The following is a 15273-nucleotide window of genomic DNA, read 5'->3' on the forward strand; positions in this document are numbered from 1 at the left end:
TTGGAGCAACCCGATCCTCTCTATCGCAATTTGCAGTAAATTAGCTAAAATGTGAAATACCATAAATTAATAAAGGTGCTAACCAAACAAATTTGTCATACACTCTGTTGAGGAAGTTATTATAACATTAATAACAGTCATTCGAGAAACGCGCGTGAAATAAGTTTCTTCATTACTAGCGAATAAAAAAAAAACATGTGTGGTTTATTATTAATGTAGTCGACGTTATAACAATTACAACATAGTTAAGGACGCAATTGTAAGTGAGTGTCTTTAAGGACACGCTTATAGAAAATCGCGATTGCTTTCGATATCGCATATACGCAAGGACACTGAATGACTTTCTCGCTTCGGTGCGCTAATTACAATTCGCAATTAACATCGCGTCCTTTGTCGACTGTGTCCAGATACGACTTAATTTGGCGTGCACAATTCACGATCCCGGGAATTGAAGTCATAACAATAAATTCGCAGGAGTTAATATTGTACCGAGTACGCTGCGTTAACCGTCACGTTTCGAGGGATAAGCGCAACCGCAGAGTAACATTATTGTAATTGCAGCTGGAATCGCAATTGTTTTATATCACCTGCGGCAGAAGAGGTTTGCCGCGCGCGCGCGTTTTCAGACTTTCTAATATTTACACATATGGGAGGAATGAATATTGGGGATATGCGGGTATAGTTTTGTTAATTTAGCCATATGAGGCGATTAAAATGAAAAGGCAAAATTATAAAAAAATTATCTTACAAAAGAATTTTTGCACGCAAGATTGCACGAAACTTGCACGAATTCCAATAGCAATATGAACGCGGGAAAGAAGAAAAGAATATCTCCAGTTAGCACGTAAAAATATGTTATAAAATAAAGCGAAGCTATATTTGAAGTTTAATTACAACTGGTTAATTGGTACATTGCCAGTTTTATGCCAGACAATGAAACGTTGATATTTTGTTGTATGAGTCGAGAGAAGAGGAGACACGTTATTGAAATAGCGAATATCATCACGCATGCTGACATTAGGCAGACGGATAACGGTCGTTCGCGAAAGTTTTCTTCGCACGGTCATCCCGTTATCGCGACATTCACACTTCGTACAATGTGCAATCGCTCGCCATTCATATCCGCAAAGTGACAACTACCGTTCGAAATGACGTACGGAAGGAAGAAGGCGTTTCCTCTCGATATATGGAAAGTATCGGCGAAGTGACGAGAAAGTGATGTCAGGTCGGGCCGCGGGAAATTTCGGGAGACGCCCACTCGCCTTTAAGAAGATACAATCGTTGCAACATTCTCTCTTCCTCTTGAAAAAAAGGGAAAATAAAAATAACACGTCCGCGTCACGTTAACCGGTGTCACTGTGGCGCGGCCGTTCTTTGTACGACGCGGAAGCACGAATGAAGAAGGTTCATGCCGCAGACTTTCCCGCCATATCGGTCGACGAGGATGCGCGAAATCTCTTTCTTCGGACCAAACCTCGACCAAAATCGAGACGAAAGAGGGCAAAATTGCACGCGATCCCGTTGCGAGTACAGTGAATTGAAAAAGTGAGGATCATCGTGGCAAATGAGTGCGCTGCGATTGAATTTAATCTCATCTCGATATTGTCAGATTATATTATGTAATAAATGAGCGTTAAGCAAAGTTATTTTTATTACATATATGCTTTCGACGATGAGAATTAATTTATTTTCATAAAAACCTGAAATGCAGCGGGAGGAGTAAACTAAAACCGACATATAAAATTGCTTATTCATCAAATATATTAATACATTTATAAATAAATAATTGATAGTGATTTTTAATTTTTTTCTGTAGATGAGATGGTTTCTGCTACAAGACCAACTATCCTAACAGATATTTGCATTAACAGTCTTTCAATATGTTGCTCTGTGATAATCTATTCTCGCTTTTAATTCTCTCGAACGATCATCCACTTGCTGGAGATACGAAATACTTCCAGAGATACTTACCAGACCTTCTTAGGTCGGAGTGTACGCGCGATCTGTTCCTTTTAACCGAGGACGAGAACGTCCTTTGTTGCGCGTAAGTGCCAGTACTTGCGGCTTGATGCGTGATGCGTGATATCTTCTCCGCTGCAATAACGACAACGGCGACGCATCCACGTTCCCCGAGCGCGAGTTCCGTTGCGAATCCGCACGCCGCTTTCGCAACTCAAACGGGAAGTTTCGCAATTTCTGCCATTGCCCGGGCGGCCCAGAACGATTCGTGCTACGCCCATCGTGCCAATTCCGGACGCCCTCGTTTCCCAGAGCCGTGTGTGACCGGAAATCTTAAGAGGAGCGCCTCCTCTCCACTCTCTCGAGATGAGATGTATCTCGGACGGGGGAGAGGATCACACTCGCGATTGTCCATCTCGCGCGTCGCGGTCGATTTTACGCGTCTCTGCGGTTTCGTTCTCTGAAACAAAGTCAAGTGAAACATTGCCTGAATTGGGTTATTTGGTCAAAATTCACTATCTACCTTTTTTTATATCAAACTGCAGATTATTGCAGAGCTAACCCTAGCTTTTTCCGTTTTCTAGCTTTCACATATAATATAATTTTCTAGTTTCCTTGTAATAAGTTCAATTTAAACTCAAATAATTTTCCTGACCTGTTATTATCATAAACATCTTATTCAGACTCTGTATTTCCAATTCCTACGTCACAAGCTTAAAAATATTAATTAAGAATGAAAATGATAATGCGACAAAGTCGAGCGGTCTCATGGACGAGTTTGACGAATTAAGGACTCGAAAATAAATGTGACTAGTTAGGGTTAAATATACTTCCAAATATATTTTGTATTATTAGATTTAATTCATATAAAAATGTATTTGAGATACATAATGCGATTCAATGTTTAATCTTTCAGGATCATGCTATAGAAATATTGTCCTTTTTCATATTGATTAACACTGAGATTTTTTGAGAATATATAATCGTGCCGTTAGCATCAGAGAAATCGAGTTGTACATACATACACATATACACATATATTTCTCAGGTATGAGGCAAGTTAATCAGCTTATTAGCGGAGATTTATTAATTTCCATCGAAAGCCGCAACATTCGGGCCGGGCGCACGGGAAGCAGTACAACGTACGGAGCGAGCCAGCGATTCCGATGATAATTGCCGCTCGTTAACGCAACGGCATCCCGTAATAAAACTTCGCGGCCCGGCGCGCGAGATCGAGATTTGTCTCGGGTTGTAGCCCTTAATCTCTCGCCGCGATCCGCCGAATCGCTTCTGGGACCGAAAACTACCGTTGCAGGTGCAAAGCGGGAACGGAATAACAAGCTTGAGGGGCGGTAGCGCGGGGAGAAAAAAACGTCAAGCAGTATATAGTGAGGGGAATAATTAACAAGTGCGGCATAATTGTCGATCGCACGCGGGGCGCGCGTGTGTTCGTAACGTCCAGTTTCAATTTCTCAATTAATTTAATCTGATGGATTATATCGCGCGTAATTGCAATTCGACGAATTCCCGTTCCTTCGAGGACAATGCCCAATATGCCTTCCGTTTTTGAATATTCCAATACGACGAGCGATGTATTATGCAATTGTAATAAATCCATGGAAAAATCCAAACCGATCATAGAGCTAGCAAACAGAAAAGCTTACAACGTAAATATGACTTTGTCTCTAATAGTTCTCGAGTAATTTGTTTTTTCTTGTTTCTTAATTTGTTTTTCATTAATAATAAAATAATAATATAAACAGCAGCAAAAATAAAAGTAAGAATTATTAATTAAGAAAAGTGTATGGATGATAAAAATATTTTGCAACAAAATCTTCCTGCTTTCTGTATAAAATTATTCCAAACGAGGTAGAAGGTGCAAATATCTATTTTTTTATTTATCGTACATTTCTGGTATATTCCACGACGCACGCTAAATTGGTTTATACGCGATACATATTTATGCAACTTTGTAATTTGGATATTCTTAAAAATGCGATAACGATTAAAGAAGCATCGCGAAAGTACGTACAATCTTCATTGCCGAGTGGTATAATTGCAGCGCTAAAATCACGAATAAATTTATCATTACGTCTTACGGCGTAACAACCGTTAATTTTCAAACCAGATAATATAACCGTCGGTAATGACCGGTTTCCCGTTCAGCCGTACGAGAAGAGACGCCGCTATCGAAAAAACTTCAATTCTTATCTTTGTCATGCGAAGAGTCTCGAAGTCGCACCGTACAAATTACATTCCTGCTTTATCTCGGCGTTACATGTTTACCATAAACGCGAAGAGACGGCATTTTCATAGCAGGTGTATGTTAAATCGTCGCGCATACGACCAGTAGAAGATTTAAAGAAAGAGCGGCGGGAGGGCAGGGGGGAGGGTGGCAGCACGAGGATGGGATGAGGCAGCAATTAACCAGATACGAGTAATTACGAGGACGCGCGAAACAGGGATGCTGGAGCTACGGGAGGGACGGGGGGGGGGAGATATAGGGGAAGGCAGAATACCGACGTGTCGAGAAGGTAATGGATAACGCGCTGCAGTCCGGTGTGTGCCGTCTCCTCTCGTCGCGTCGGTTCCCGTTAGCTTCCAGGACCCGCCCGAGTCAGGCCGGACTCGTCGCACCGCTTGTCGCGTGTCGTGTCTACCCGTGTACGCGCGCAAGGCTTGCGAGCGGTTGCGGATTTCACGTGTTCCTCTGACAAGCTTCTCCTGACAAAGCTGCTTCGCATACGATGCGAAAGATACGGGCGCACGAAGAGCAGGTTTCACTCTTTCCCCCTCTTCATTCACGATGATTTTTGGCATCAGTATCTCTCTCTCTCTCTCTCTCTCTCTCTCTCTCTCTCTCTCTCTCTCTCTCTCTCTCTCTCTCTCTCTCTCTCTCTCTCTCTCTCTCTCTCTCTCTCTCTCTCTCTCTCTCTCTCTCTCTCTCTCTCTCTTTCTCTCTCTCTCTCTCCTAAATTATGTATAGAAACTTGCGTTTGATTGGACGCCGATTACTTTGAAATACGAAAGTCGCGTGTATTATCTTTTGAATCACGAATATCAGATCGGTTCAACGTCGAGAAATCGATAGTTACTGCACAGAAATTTGCACGCAAATTAGCTTAATTAAAGGTGCACGTACTGCACGTTTCGGCGAAATTAAATGCTTGAATGACAAGATATGTCAATTAAGATACAGCTCGCTCGCGCGCTACATTTTAAAATCTGTCAATCATAAGTCGGTATGTAAAATGTTACAGCATTTCCAATTGCCAATTAGCGATTTCATTTATAAACACAGAGCGAATAGCGCTATGAAATAACAACTTCGGCGCATTGCGCATTGTGTGTCTCGAATTCGCACGTAACGTTTCACGGGGAAATAAGCCAATCGTATAGGATTCGTTGCGCAAAATGCCTCCCTCTCTCATTTGAATTTGTAATCTTTTATTCGTGCATGCGAGGCCAGCGGGGGCTGGCCACCTGCGCTCATCATTCGCCGCCAAGATTAAGTAAGCGGTTTCGTTACGTTTGAAGAATTGCGCAACGCGCAATACTGTCGGAAAGCACGTTTCTCAAAATTAATATCAATCTAACGTCTGCTTTACTTCGTATTGTGGGCATTTATGTATTTCTTAATGAGGCAATTTCTTTTATTGAACAAAAGGAAAGTAGTAGCATACGTGATTTCCATATGTGTGTAAACTATGCAAGTTAAATATGCATGTGTGCTATTATTTAAATTTCTTTTTCTCTGTTTTGGTATATCTATATTCATGTTAATTAATAAATTATTAATCTCTACATTTATTGCACGCGCACGCATGGTAAATCCTCGATTAATCTTTTCTATCCTGTTAAAGAATGTATATATACAGTCAATAATTTTGATGAAATCTTTCGAAGAGAAAAGTTTATTTAAAAATAAAATTTTCCTGAAATGTTTGTTTGATCAGCTCTATATATAAATAGAATGCGATAATTAATGAAAGAAGCTTTTTATTTATTAATTACCGAGTTCGTATGTGAATGCGTGTAGGATCCGATTTGATCGATCGCCTCTTAAATCCACTGGAAAAATGGATGATTCGGGCTGTTCCTAAAATCAGTCAGAGACGCGTGCACGAAGGATGCACCTAAGGATGCACCAACCGGAACGAGCACCCGACACACGTTCGCGCGCGAACACAACCGACTTCCCTTCCCCTGGGCAAAAAAGGTAATCCGTCATTGGCGTACGGTTAATATTTTCTAGACAACAATACGCCAATATAAATCATCAAGGATCAAGAATTGTTGACGAATAATTTTGTTCAAGAAATCTTTATTATCCCTTCAAAGCCGTCTATCTAACGCACTTTTTTTTGAAAATTGTTTATGATATTTGCAACTTCCTTATGATAGATATTTCTAATACGCACGACCAAGTTCATTTGTAGTTATAGATAAGTTTACATTTAAAAAAGATTACACTACAAAGGATATTACAATGTTGCGAAAGAACATTTGTGACAGTATTTGGCATAATTTTATTATAGATATAAAGAAGTAAATTGTTTCCCCCTTCCCTAAAAGAAATAACATTACGTAGTGATTTCCATTGTTTATTTCAACCAAAAAAGCTTGTTATGACTTAACAATCGTTTTGGTAATCAATCTTACCTGCGTATCGGATTGAAGGATGATTACGCCAATGTTTGGTGAGCACGTGACTCAAGCACACGCCGGCACGCGCCACGTTTCTCACGAAGAGCACGCGCCTCTCGCTTACTTCGCATCTCGCTCTCTCCCTCGATTTCTTACTCCCGCACTTTGTTTCTTAACTGCTTCTCTCTTTTTTTTTCTCTTTGTCTCTCACACAATTTCTTTTTTTCTTTCAAGTTTAAATACACTCTCCTCTCATTCGCTCCTATTTTGCATCTTCTGTTCTCTCTTTATTTGCCGCGATATCTTTTTTCAGATTATAATCTCAAGCTCACTTTGGACGATCTATTACAGAATAGAATTCTGTTTATTTTATATGCCGCATATTATATGGTACATATATCCTGATCCTTTAAATGTTTTTGCATTATATAAAATTATTTTAATTTTATGATAGGAATTATAGATTGTCTAAATTTTATCTTCTCTTGTAGTAATCCAACTATCTTTTGTTATACCCGGTATAGTTTTCGTAATTATTTAAGTTTTTTTTTGGTTTCTTCGCTTCTTTCTGTCTCGCTCAACATACTCTTTGTTTTCTCCCATTCTCATCGTTTCTTCCCTTATTACTTCGCACGGGATCTTCACATGTTGGCACGTGCCTTCACGCGCGGCCTATCCCTGGTGAAGTATTTCTCGCCGATTTGAATTTATTACTCGAATTTGGGATCGGATGCGATTTGTCTAAAGATTGTTTTAGAGTTATTTCAAAAGAAAAAAATTACTTGTGCTTTTACCATGATGCTTTTATATAACCATGTGTAGAAGAGAATCACGTGCAACGCATTTACATAATAAATACGTATTATAAATTAATATATCTTTAAATCTAATCTATGCGTGAGAGAGAGACAAAAAAATATTATACAAGATAATGATCATCTTAAATTATTTATTTGATTCTATTTATTTTTTTTAAGTCGTATATTGTTTTATTTTGTACTTTATTTATCATGTGTCTTATTTTATTTGCGATAGAAAATTTGGAATTATCTTCTCCCATTAAAGATAGTTAATAAATTAGACATTGATTTTTTATGTATATAGCATAATTGTGATTGTCATTTGCAAAGAGATGATAAATAAAGCATTTGAAAAAGCAATGCTTGAGATAAAAATTTAAAACCCGGAAAGAGTAAACAATAAGTCGCGTTATAAATGGACACAAAACTGACCAAACGTGAAAGTGCGCTGCAAGTTCTAACGAACGCTTGTCGGATTCGATACAGGAGTATGTCATTGTCGTATGAAAATCCTCGCTTTGCAGTGCGACATGCATTATTCAATAAGCGGATTCGTGAGAAACGCGTGACATTATACCACGATACATGTTCTCCATACCACTTACGTATGAAGGTACCTGCCGCGTGCAGAATTTTCAAGAGAGACATTCAATTCGTTTTTTTATGAGATTAATAGATTGATATAATATGGTACGTTAACGCTCGTTCAATTTCTAGACGGACGATTCTGGAAACTATACATATTTTCCTATCTGTTAATATAATAAAAATGAGCTGAATTAGTTGATGATTACAATTTCTAATCAAATTTAATATACAGCAGTAACTACTACTTGTGCATGCAAACAAATCTGTTTTCTTTGGGTATTAAAAAATTGTTCTAATCTGAGTTAATAATTATCTAAAAACTACTTTGTCATGTATATTAATTATATTTAATATGTATGTGTGATAAAAAAAAACACATGTTTTTACGCAACTATGTTTTGTAAACTTCGCGTAGTAAATTGTTATTCGGGAATACAAAAATGAAGGACTTAACGCAACAGCTAACTGAGGCAAAAAACCGATTTTTGATGAGCCTCTATATAGGGAGGTATATATCGCTTTGACGTCACGCGCGACGACGACGCGTACACGCACTCGCGTGCGTGTGCGAAGCGAAGGAGCAGCTGCACGCCAACGCGCAACGGTCGTATACGCCCGCACACGCGCTTTGCGGAGAATGGCGATTAAATAAAACGAGAAAGAGCCGCGTACGTGTGAAGGCGGGTTAATGTCTCACCGGTAGCCCGGAAGCTTCAACGATATACTACAACAAAACACTTCACTTACAATTAGACTGGTACAATGGAGTACCGATACTTCGTTTTCGAGTTACATTTGGAATTAGCACTTTACCTTTGCTATATGTAGATATCAATATATTGCGTTACATTTGTATATAAGTCACTTTAATTGTTCGAAAACATCAAGATGTTCTATGTGAAATCTCTTTCGATTTTTAAAACATTATTTTTAACATTATAATGCATTTTTGTTCTGAAAATAAAACTTTTCTGGTCACTCTTGAGCGATTAACAATGCTTTTAAGAATCTTTCTACGTAAAAACACGAGAGAAACTATTTTTTGGACGTATAATGTATTTTTCGGTGCTATAAATTGAGAAACGTGTGTCCGCGGCATATGTCATGCAATCGCGACAACAACCACCGGATTCAAACGGTCTGTCCAGTTAAACCACTTACACCACGACGAGAGCCGGTTAAAAGTCGGCGCATCGTGGACGGGAACATCTGGTTCAGGCACTGCCATAGGTGGAGACCAGCGAGCGCGTGTATGGTGGCCGTTCATCCCCTGCAGGGTGATTAAATGAAGCATCACGATTCATGAAGGAGACCAACCGTGAAACGCTGCTGCACCCCTATATCGTCCGAAAACTTTAGACAAAGGGCAGGGTCGTTCTGTTAGGTCGAGGAGTCACTCGTCCAAGTTTAACTTACACAACGCCACATTCTTTATCGCTCAAAAAATACACCACTATTCGATTGAAAGAGATGTCCGTTTGCTTCCATCTAATATCAACGAGAAGGAGAGTTTAGTTTATATCGTGAAAACGAACTTGAAGCACTATGTATAAATGGACTTCAAATCATTAGCGCGCATAATCGCATAGCGCGCGACGTTGTTGAGCAACGGGTAAAACTCGATGGTATCAAAGTGATGAGTTTTTAACACATCAGCATTAACCTTAATAATTGTTAGCCTGAATAGTGTGAGACCCACGCGAGGGCTATAAAGGAATAATTATCGCGCGATCCCGGCATCACTTTTACCTACTTGGCGGAGCGTTTCTTCGTACACGTGTCATCACTTTATGGCCGGTCTCGCTAAAATACGATATTATCTTTACATTTATCCACTCATGACCCAAGTGGCTTTATTGCCACTAGAAACGCCAGCCTCGAGGAACAATATAATGTGTATGCACATCGGATGATTTGTACCTAGTCGTAAACCGTGTGTCTACTCTTAACATTTACACCTGCATGGCACCGCGGCATCTACATCTACATCCTACATCTACATACATTCGTTAACGTTCGTTAAATCAAGCGCGCGTATATCGCGCATTTAAAATTGATTGGCGCAATGTAATGGTTTTCGCTGTTATTAGCAGTAAAACTGATAATTTTAAGATCGAAATTATGTGTGTGGACACATGTAACTATAACTATATTAAAATGTAATTCTCTTTTAACTCTCTCACATACTGTAGTGTTTAATTATTACAAAATTATTAAAAAGAGATAGATAAAAAATCGATACGTTGTCTTATTTACTTAGAAATTTCAATTAGGGTTTAATTCTTTGTAAAATCCCGCATGTAAGACGGAATTGGACAAGCTAATATCTCTTTTGCGAGCGATTCGCGATTAATTTATTTCTTTAAGTAGCGGCACTACATTAACACGTCTTTATAAATGAATTTACAGTCTCCTGTTAATATTTTGGTCGCCCCAAAATAATCTTAATCGCCTCCTCTCGAAATCGCGCAAAGTTTCGTTCGTTTTTCGCGGGATAGCCCAGATTCCAAGCCGTTGGCCCACAATAACCGCACATATGCCGGTGCGCGACGGTAAGAAAAATGATTCGTCCGACGTGGATTAATTTAATGCGGCGGTCGGACATCGGGAGCGAGAAAGGACTGTCCTCGCTCTCTCTCGCGCTGTCGATACATGAAGAAGCGTAATTGTAGCGTTTAATAAAGAAATGACACACTAGAAGGAATATCCGGGCCGTCTTGGCCCCGAATTTACGAGCGCGTGCTACCGCAGATCTAGAGGGGAAAATTGGTCGCGGTGTCCACCCGTCGAGCGTAACGGGTAATTAATGTCCACCTTCGCTTTTTGCACGATCTTCGCTCTCGCTCCACGTGTCTCCACCTCGTTATAATTTATTATTTCAACGGCACGGCGTCGCACACGTGGTAGTGATTGGCGTCGACATATACGACATAGATTAATGTTTTAATGTCGGATCTAAGGAAATCTGAAGAACTGTGGCGCATCTTCTAATTAATAATCTAATTGGTCTCTTTTGTGATATTACTAGTTTTGAAGATCTGTGTGAATTGTTTCATTTCGAATGCGTTATTACTTTTATTTCAGTGCATTCATATATAACAGAATAATTACTGAGTTAAAAAGAAAGAGATAAATTTCATTTTAAAAATATCTCATTTATGCAAGGTAATAAAAACAAAGGGCACGCGCGTGGATTTCATCGTCTGCTAGATATAATAACGGCTAGAGAGTAATCGAGAAAATCCCGGAAGGAATCCTGGAATGCCCATCAGAGGCACGCGACTGGCACACGACGCTCGGCAAGGGGGTGCGCATAAGGTGCCCCTTTTTTTTCGGACCGCCCTTCGTGTACGCGCGAGCCCGTGTGCGGCGTGTGTGTTTGGACGCGCTCGGGAAACCGTGGTGGATCCGGAGAGTGGTTACCCCGGTGTCATCTGGCAAGCAGAGAAACCGGCGAACCCCGAAAGCACATGGATGTTTCGATCGCGTCGTCGTGTGCGTTTCTACTTATATAGCGCGATGTCCGTGCGTGTCGACATAACGGTCGGATCGGTCGATTCGAACCGATACAGCCGGTGTATACAGCGCGGCAGAAAGAATTCGTTACGAGATTCCGTTTTGCGCTGCATTTAAATGTAGCTGGACTTTAACTTGCGTTAATTACAAGTCCACTCGGTGCATTGCCTTACCGACAAGCTTTGACAGATCAATTTAAAATTGCATCGTAAACTTCGTATCGCTGAGATTAAGGTCGAGAGCTCCGAGAAACCCAGTATTTCGTTTTTGATGCTATCTACGTCAGTTTTTACAGAAGTAATTTAGCACTTTATTGCTGTTGTAAATAATTATAGAATATTGTGAGAGAATTGAAGAAAAATGTATAATAATTTCTAATTGTGTCATAATTTACTATTGCAGCCGTAATTTTCCATTTTTTTAATTATACACGCACACATTTTTTATAAATTTTCTTTTCTACTGTTACTTTTTACAAATGTCATTTGTGATTGTCGGAGTGACACACTGAACATTCGCGCGACCCGCTTCGTTGATCTGGAGCGGTTAATCAGTTAACCGCGCACACACGTATGCGGTACATCGACGCGGTGCGCCCGATGGTTTTTAATGCCCTAATTGAAAGAAGCTGATGAGCCATGGCATTCTCGACCAGGGAATTGGGATAATCGTATAACCTGCCCGGACCGACGAAAAAGGTACAAATGAGGAAACGGAATGGCCGACATGGAACCTCATTTCATTTGGCTGCATTCGATTTAACTTTTTTAATTAACATCGCCATATGTCGTACTCTGATTCGGACGTGCGGTTTGTCCGCTGCGATTTTGTAGCATGTGCCCAAATTATGCCAAATTTAAATAATTATATTATTAAGATTTTTATATATTAATTTAATATATACATTTTTTATTTTTTAATTATATATGTATATTTTTATATATATAATCTAAAAAATATCATTCTTTAGAACGGCTTTCCTTTTTTTATATTCTATTTTTCTTAGGTAAATAATAAAGATGATAATAATAAAGATACATAAATGATAAGTTTTATTATTATATTTACAATTGTATTAATGTGTATTCAAAATATATACGTAAAATCTAGTATTTTAATCAACTTTCCCTTCAGACACACAGAGACACGTTCACATCTTTAAAATAACAAATTACATATCATTATATATTATTCTCAATATATTGATATTTAAGGGGGAAAAAATCACGAAAAGTGATCATAAAAGAAGAATAAATATAACTTTTTTTAAAATAAAATTTCTTTTTTTAAAATTCTGACGGGTTAACTACGAAATAAGGTAAAAACAAACATACGCGCTCTAAAGGGAGCAGAAAGAAATAAAGATATGCATTTCGTTGGTTGGGAAGAAGAAAATTGAGAAGACATACATATACGTCGGTATAAATACAGAGGTCTGACTCTGCCACTCAAGAAACGATATTAACGATTCGATTATGCTTTCTCTCTGTCTCTTTTTTCTTCTCGCTCTCTCTCGCCAATCCGCCGCACCGTGGGTGGCAGTCATTCTGCAGCTTCCACACGATGCGTACGAGTAATATACCATGTAGGTACGTATGTATGCACGCGGCGAGCAATACGTTTACATGTACACGTATACGTTCCAGATTTACCGGATAGTCTTTCAGCCACGTATTCTTTGACCATTTTCAAAGCGACTTCATCTTAAAAAGAATTTGATAGAGATTGACTTTTTCATTTCTGACACTAATTATCCTAGTAATTTAGCATTAAATTGAATATTTATTTGAGGGAAATATTTATTACAAAATAACTGAGAAATCTGCGATATATCTGCATTGTGACTTGGCGGAATTTTTAATATAAATTAATTACATAATTATGTTACATAAAATTCTAAGACGATGGTCAACAAGAGTGAAATTTTTTAAATCAATTTTTGATTATTATTTTCTGCAATAGAATTATGCTTGCCGCACATTGCGCAAATTGATGGATCGTAAAGGCCGCTTTAAACTGATGTTCGCCATGTATGACAATGCTTATACAATGTTGAGGACCAGTTTTTTTTATCAGCGTGACTTTCGCGATGTTGAGTGCAACTCGTATTTTCCACAAAAAAATTTTCGTGCACACTTTAATTGGACACTATCGTTTCTCGGCGATCTTAAAGTGGTTAATGAACACGTGTGTTAAGGGAAATACGTTACGTTTCAAATGCAATATTTCAGTCAGTAAGATCGGATCATCTCCGAACGTCTGTCTCGATGAAGTCCCACAATTAGTAATACTGTTGGAAGTAAAGATAAAGATGCGAGAAATAGTTTATGATTTTTGCTAATCTCGATGTTTATATACATAATACCCCCAATACATAATACTACAATGTTCTAAAGATTAATTGATCTAAAAATCAAATTTTGAGTTGAAAATTTTGATATAAAAATGTCACGTGATATAATGTTTGAGTTAAGTTGTTAGTTAATAATGGTTGTGGACGCTATAGAGTTGTCAGTCACAGATAGTAACTCCACGTTTATGACCAGTTACCGGAAGCCGTTCATTTCGTTTGACAACAGAACTGAACCTGACAATGAGTGGATGTGAAGCATATTTGCCATTGATTATTCTGCACTTGAAATATATAGGTACATGAGAGGACGATATATCTACGATGCGAAAAAATAGATAGCATATGCGAACAGTCTGCATCCTGAGTGTTACGTAATCCGAAGATAATTAGTTTATAGTCTCTTTACAAGTGTTGCGTATTTTTAGAGCGATTTTCCAAGGCTTTGACTATTGGCACTGTCACACGATGAAAGTTATTCCTTTGCAAATTAACAGTCTTCTTCAATGTCAGGTAATGATCTTGACTAGTACTTGCTTTGACTCGCGTTTATGACTTATCTGTTATATCATATTTTATAGGCCCATTAACAACTGATTTTAAACTGGATCAAAAAATTTCAATAATATTTACTAATAAATTAAAATAATATTAATAATAAGATATTAAACTCTACAAGTTCTTGCGTTTGAATGTTCGATCCAAAAACGCTTCTTTGTGCAACCCTAAGATAAGAAAGTAACACACAATATATAATCGCCAAGTATTTTAATTCTGTTTTGAAATATAGGCCTTTTCTCTTGAGTAGAATATTCTTCTCAGTAACGTAAATTTAACAAAACTTTTTGAGCCCGAAACGGCTGCGACACTCCGTGGCCTTAATTATCGGAATAATTGATTTATTTCCGATTGGCACGAAGGCGCACGGTATAGTAATAACATTTATGTGTATATAAGATCGCGTCGTTTATCACTTTTCTGCAACACCTGCTACACGGCATTTTTTACATACAGCGTAATAATCAGTCGTTGTAATATCGCCTGGCATGACGACGATACGTTCGCTTTATTTGGACGTAAATCAGCGAGACGAGTGAAAGGACAGCGATCAGGAGAACGGTTTTGCGATGCAAATCGCGTTTGTGTCGCCGCTTTTAACTTGACATCTGCGCAAAATTAAATGGAGACATCTCCATAACAACGTCATCTCGTTTCCATATGCTTGAGCGGTTGCGGATCCGAGAGAAAGGTGTGCTTACACCTAAAATTGCGTAAAAATAACATTTTCCGTGTTTTTAGTGTTTTTATACGTTACATAAATTAATATAATTTTTTATACATCAGCGTGCGACGATAAACACAATTATCTGCTTTTTATTAAATAAGCCTGGCATAACATTTTGTTTTGTTTGC

At 38.5% G+C, this 15273-nt stretch overlaps 1 long non-coding RNA gene across 2 annotated transcripts in view; it reads left to right on the forward strand.

Annotated features, from left to right (window-relative positions):
* The window catches only part of LOC143903269 (uncharacterized), a 140544-nt gene that overhangs the window by 87382 nt on the left and 37889 nt on the right, over positions 1-15273 (forward strand). The window contains exon 6 of one of the 2 annotated variants that reach the window (XR_013258664.1): positions 5999-6432. The exons of the other annotated variant lie outside the window; for it this stretch is intronic. This is a non-coding gene — a long non-coding RNA (uncharacterized LOC143903269). Of the gene's footprint in view, positions 1-5998; positions 6433-15273 lie in introns of those variants that run through there. 2 annotated transcript variants of the gene reach the window in all.

This window comes from Temnothorax americanus, unplaced genomic scaffold (assembly GCF_048541705.1).
Source record: "Temnothorax americanus isolate GAGA-0224 unplaced genomic scaffold, ASM4854170v1 Scaffold45, whole genome shotgun sequence".
NCBI lineage: Eukaryota > Metazoa > Arthropoda > Insecta > Hymenoptera > Formicidae > Temnothorax > Temnothorax americanus.